Source organism: Triticum aestivum, chromosome 7B, assembly GCF_018294505.1.
Source record: "Triticum aestivum cultivar Chinese Spring chromosome 7B, IWGSC CS RefSeq v2.1, whole genome shotgun sequence".
NCBI classification, from domain to species: domain Eukaryota; kingdom Viridiplantae; phylum Streptophyta; class Magnoliopsida; order Poales; family Poaceae; genus Triticum; species Triticum aestivum.
Genome location: NC_057813.1, coordinates 11,975,574 through 11,981,806, shown reverse-complemented (window position 1 = coordinate 11,981,806; position 6,233 = coordinate 11,975,574). Strand labels below are relative to the sequence as shown.

At 49.2% G+C, this 6,233-nt stretch overlaps 1 long non-coding RNA gene across 1 annotated transcript; it reads left to right on the top strand.

The window, feature by feature from the left end:
* The first annotated feature begins 4,088 nt into the window (after window positions 1-4,088).
* On the top strand, window positions 4,089-5,769 carry LOC123161862 (uncharacterized). The gene is made up of 4 exons (XR_006480921.1): window positions 4,089-4,251; window positions 4,332-4,473; window positions 4,564-5,092; window positions 5,186-5,769. It is a non-coding gene; the product is annotated as an uncharacterized lncRNA (long non-coding RNA).
* Window positions 5,770-6,233: the final 464 nt, after the last annotated feature.

The following is a 6,233-nucleotide window of genomic DNA, read 5'->3' as shown; positions in this document are numbered from 1 at the left end:
GACGATCGAGTCTCGGGCATGTAACGTACCGATTGACAAAGGGAATTGCATACGGGGTTTGATCGAATCCTCGACATCGCGGTTCATCCGATGACAACATCGAGGAGCATGTGGGAGCCAACATGGGTATCCAGATCCCGCTGTTGGTTATTGACCTGAGGTTGTCTCGGTCATGTCTGCATGTCTCCCGAACCCGTAGGGTCTACACACTTAAGGTCCGGTGACGCTAGGGTTATCAGGAAGACAAGTATGTGATTACCGAATGTTGTTCGGAGTCCCGGATGAGATCCCGGACATCACGAGGAGTTCCGGAATGGTCCGGAGGTAAAGATTTATATAAGGAAAGTGGTTAAACGGACACCGGAAAGTTTCGGTGGCATACCGGTATTGTACCGGGTCCACCGGAAGGGTTCTGGGGGTCCACCGGGTGGGGCCACCCCTCCCGGGGGGGGGCACATGGGCTGTGTGGGAGAGGGAGCCAGCCCCTAGTGGGCTGGGCGCATCCTCACCTAGGCCCATGCGGCTAGGACAAGGGGAGGGGAAACCCTAAAGGGGGCGCCCCCCTAGCTTGGGGGGCAAGCCACCCCTTTTCCCTCTCCCTTTGGCCGCCGCCCCCCCTAGGGTTTCCCCTAGAGGGCCGGCCCCCTTGCCCCTCTCCTCCTATATATAGAGGGGTGAGGGGAGGGCTGCAAGACAACACAACTCAAGGCGCAGCCCCTCCCCTCCCCAACACCTCTCCTCCTCCGTACGTGCTTGGCGAAGCTCTGTCGGAGTACTGCTGCACCAACAACACCACGCCGTCGTGCTGCCGTTGGAGCTATCTTCCTCAACCTCTCCTTCCTCCTTGCTGGATCAAGACGGAGGAGACGTCGCCCGTACCGTACGTGTGTTGAACGCGGAGGTGCTGTCCGTTCAGCACTTGGTCATCGGTGATTCGAATCACGTCGAGTATGACTCCATCATCACCAACCCCTTGAACGCTTCCGCACTCGATCTACAAGTGGTGTGTAGATGCAAACTCACTCCCTTGACTCGTTGCTTAGATGAACTCATAGATGGATCTTGGTGAAACCGTAGAAAAAATTTTAATTTTTCTGCAACGTTCCCCAACAAAACTTCCTCCTCGGTGAAGCAGGTGCAGCCTCGTCGTCCGAGTGGCGAAGTTCTTTCTCTCCGAGCGCCGCTTCCCCTTCCCCTTCTTGCCGCTGCTCGTGGATCTGCCCTGCTTTTCTTTTGACAGGGCAATCTATTGCGCCTTTGTCAGCATCAGGTGCTCACTCACCTCTGCGTCGCCGGAACTGAGACGAATTCTCTCGTTGTGGGCCTTGAACCTTTCGACGAGATCCTCAACCGTGAGAGATTTCAGGTCGAGACATTATTCAATCGACGTGACGATCTGGATGTAGCGTGCCGGCGCGGCTCGCAAAAATCGTCGGACGATCGCAACTTCTTCTAGGGTTGAACCATAGCTGCGTATGTTGACAAGGGTCTTGAGACGGGCGGCAAACTGATCAACCGTCTCACTTTCATCCATCTTCAGGCACTCGTAGCTTCTCATCAGGGACTGAAGGTGTGCTTCCTTGACACGGTCATGACCCTGGTGCAGGATCTTAATGGTCTCCCATGCCTCCTTCACTGAGTTCTTTCCGACAAGGTGTTGCAGCACATCCTTCGGCATGGCGGAGTAGATCGCCGTTAACGCCTGACGATCCTTCCGGTACTTTGCCGCGCCCTTCGCATACTCGGCGTCGCCGGGGTCGACGGCTCCCCAGAGCTCGGTCCCCTCCATCGCGACCTCCATGTTCATCGCCCATAGCGTGTAGTCCTCTCGATCCAGACGGGGGACTTGCGACACCCCCACCATCGGCATCAGTGGTGCCGCTGCCGCCGTCACGATCTCCTTGCCTGTGTTCGACATGATCCTTCGACTGCTTTTCGAAAATCACGCCAATACACCAAAACTTACCAATTGTTGGCACGGGCCCGACCTCGATGCTGCGATCGGTCATGTACTTTCCGGCCAGACGCACGTACGAGACTAGCTCGAGTACTTTCCGAGCTAACCGATTCCGTCGGAGAGGTAGACGTAGACGTACACGGCAAGCTGCACGTACACACCAAGCTGACTAGCAGGCTGCTGGATCGATTTTCCTTCAACCAAACACACGCACGTATAGAAAATACAAGCTGCCGGCTTGCCTGATCGATACGAGCTAGTTCAGCGGCACACACATGCGGACATGGGACGCCGATGGATCGCAACAGGAGCGTGTCGCTATTTTATTTCTTTTGATCTGGTCTACAAAATCTTACAGGGGTACAAGTATATAGTCCCTCCGTTCTAAAATAAGTGTCTCAACTTTGTATTAGATTTACGGAAATGTTAAAGTCCACACGTGTGGACGTTGATCATCTCGACCACACGCATCCATCATCGTCCAGTACTACATGCACGAATCTTGGCACAATCTGGCCGATTTTCTGTACCACATAGGACAAAGCGTTTGTATGGTGTGTGACATAGTTGGACCACACATCCGTTTTACCACACGGAGTGGCCGGTGTGTGAGCGTTTAGCAGTTCACCCACACACCAGTTTTCAGTCACGCACAAGGGCTGGTGCGTGGGCGTTTGCCATCTCGCCCACATGTCCGCCTCCTCTCCCACACCCAAGCTGCCAGTTGCCATGCGTTTTGTAGTGTACATGGCAACTGCCCTAGTGTGATTGCAAGCAGATGACAACTCTCTCTTTTTTTACCCGAACATGTCACTTGCCATATGTTTTGCATGGTACATGGCAAACTGCCCTAGCGTGCACGTTAGCAGATGGCAACTCTTTCTTTTTACATGGCAACTGCCCTAACGTGCTTGTGAGCACATGGCAACTCTCTCTTTTACCCAAACATGTTTTTTTTTTCATGCCATTTTTTCAGTGCTACATGGCAACTGCCTAGTGTTAGTAGGTGGCAACTCCTAAAGTTTTGAAAACATGGCAACTGCAGTAGACCTGACCACACATGACAACAGTTGTAGTTGTCCAAAAAATGACAATCTGGAACTTTGACCTGAGATGGCAATTGCAGTTGAGCAAACATGGCAACTGTAGTTGTCCGACATGGCAACCGTAGTTCAGCAACATGGCAACTGCACTTAAACGAACATAGACGAGGGTCCGGCCCATGGCAACTGTGTGCGCGCGGTAAAATGTCACGTGGGGCGTGCGGGGCCACGAGGTACGAGGCCTGACGTACCGGGCGTGTGTGCGTTATCTATTTCGCCCACACGCACACGTATAAGAGGGACCGGAAGAAAAAAAAAGACGTGTGAGCGCTAGTTGTTTTGCCCACACACAAGCGTGTGGGCTGGTCCTCTTAGGCACCACACAGAACGTGTGGGCAGTTCCCTTAACGCCCACACGTGTGGCAGTTATCGGGACCCTAGATTTAATATAAATTTATACTAAGATCAAGACTCTTATTAAATCTTAAGGGGTACAGTATATGGTCCCTCCGTCCCAAAGTATCTCAACTTTGTATTAGCTTTAATATAAATTTGTATTAAGATCAAGACTCTTATTTCAGGACGGAGGGAATATAAGCTAGCCTAACCTAGTCGTACACCAATACGGCTTGGTGATTGCATCTGTCCGAGCCGGACAAGGCCACCGATCGTGGTTAATTCTAATATACTCCCTCCGTTCCTGAATAGATGACTCAACTTTACATTAATTTTAGTATAAAGTTAGTATAAAATTGGGTCATCTATTTTGAAACGGAGGAAGTAGTTATGAAGAAATTTTGTGTAGAAATCTCTCGTGCTGATATAAATTAAGGACAGTATAACCGCACCTAAAGCGAGCCCTCTCAATGCTTTACATTTCTGGCCGTCTGTTTATGCGATCTAGACGTTTCTAGTCGTCGGATCTCACATGTACAGCCATCTGTCCCGCCATGGCCCAGCTGTCCTATGGCTGCTGCTCCAGAGGCCGAAAGCAAGCCCTATGATTAACTGGGCCGTCAGGCAGCCCATTTATCAACCGAGCACATATGCAGCCCAGCACGGTCCTGGCTCACGAGCCTCGTCTTCTCCCCGCAGCTTTCTTTCGCAGCGCCCCCATGGAAACCCTAGCCGTTGGATCGCGCTGCGCCGGCGATCGGGGTTCTCCTACCTCGCCGCCTTCCCAAAATACCCCATCGTCATCGCGCTTCTCGGCTTCGCCATCGCCAAGTGCATCAAGTTCTTCATGACCAGGTGATTAATCATTCACTCCCCGTCCTCATGTCTTTTTTTGCGAGGTCCCCGTCCTCATATCTGGCGGTGTTTGGCCGTAGAATTGCGAATCGCCAAGCACACCATTGCGGAGTGGATCTGCTCAGATCGCTGTCGTTTAAGACCGAGCCTCCAAATCTTGCAGGAAAAAAAGAACGAAATCATAGCGAGGGCGGTGGCCGGCGTTACTTTCAATCTCTATAAGTCTGTATATCTCCCCATCTTCTGTGGTGGTTATCTCCATCTTGGAGCCTCCTCTCGTGGTTGACAATTTTTATTGTAATCTCTCTTCAGGTCAGTCGAGCAACTGGCCGTCCTTGGGCCTTGGCAAAGAAGTTGTAGCGCTGACTCATCCGTTCTCTGCAACTACTCTGTCTCTCGCAATCTCACAATTGAGCGAGCCCGATAAAAGATACATTTAGATTTTAGTTTATGGTGAGGGGGGAGAGGCATGTAGGGGGGCATCAAATCCAAGCAAGGCCATCGCCATGCTCATCCAGGGAGGAGTGCAGACTATGTGGGCGACCTCAAGGCTGGGCCGGCCAAAATTACCACCCGGCGGCTCTTCCTCTTTTACCATAGGGGAGAACCCTACAGCGCCACCGTTTCCTCGTGCTCGCAGCTGCTTGCCCCGCTGTCCTCGGATCAGTGGCGTCCACTGCCACTCCAGAATCATCCTGATTAAATCTCTGCAAAACCTAAGTTTACTATTTGCAATCTGGTCGGCACCAGCCGTTGGATCAATTTTACAGGGCGTCAGTACTAGAGAATTAGGTTGGCTGTCCTATGGCCTCACTCGAAAACCTCCAGCTGCTGGTCACTGGTGAGCTCCCATACAATTCTTCAGTTCTTCAGTCAGATTCTTCAGTCTGCATATGGCTTGATCTCATTTATCTGCTATACATGTTTACTGCAGGTCTTTGTACTAATCTGAATGATGTTAGCTGCAATTACTTTTGAATCAAATGCCAAGTCAATGGTTAACTACGGTTTTGCTATTCTGGAGACATGTTTAATTACAGGAAAATAGGCTGCTACTGTCTTTTACTGTCCTTGCAGGACGTGAGCAAGGTCTGCATTGCCCTTTTTATGTGAGATGACAAAAAATCTTAAATAAAGGTAACTACATAGCATGCAATGTACGTTTGTCGTTTAGTAATCATGTAAATTTATATGTACAGAAACTAATATGTGGGTGAAGACATCATTTTCATCCCAATGATAAAAGTACCGATTAGCATGGAATGCCTCATGCTATATTACTTGTGCTTGAATTCACAACATTGTGTTTCCTGAATAATTTAAGAACAGTAAAGAGCTCGGGACCAACACCTATTAAGCCAAGGAACATGCTGATCATCTTGTAATGATTTTCCTGCTTATGCTCTGCTGCTCATTTATTGTGTTTTCGCTCTATTTGGCACTTGTACTGGCCTAATACAGCTTGGTTTCAAAGTGTCGTGCTTGGTTTCAGTCAGCTGAAAATAATTTATGCAAGAGTTGATGCCATGGCATCTGAACGAGAATTTGGGTTACTCGATTTTGCTCTCATCTACACATGTTACAACTTTGTTATGTGGCATGTCATACAGGGTATTACACTCTATAGTAAAAAAAAGGTATTACTCCCTCCAATCCATATTAGTTGTCGTTGAAATAGATGTATCTAGACGTATTTCAGTGCTAGATACATTTGTTTGAGCAACAACTAATATGGATTGCAGAGAGTATTACTTTGTATTATCTAAGTTTGGTGTTACTCCCATTCTATGCATTGTGCTACTTGGTATGGGCATATGGCTAAAGATTTATTTAAATAATGTTGGTTCTAAATACAGTATTGAAGATTATCAACTATTCGTAGTTTAAATTTCAGCAAAAGAGTAATCCATATTCTGGTTCCTCTATGAAAATTCATATCATTACATTGCAAAAATTATAGGCGCGGCAACGCGCGCCAGTCA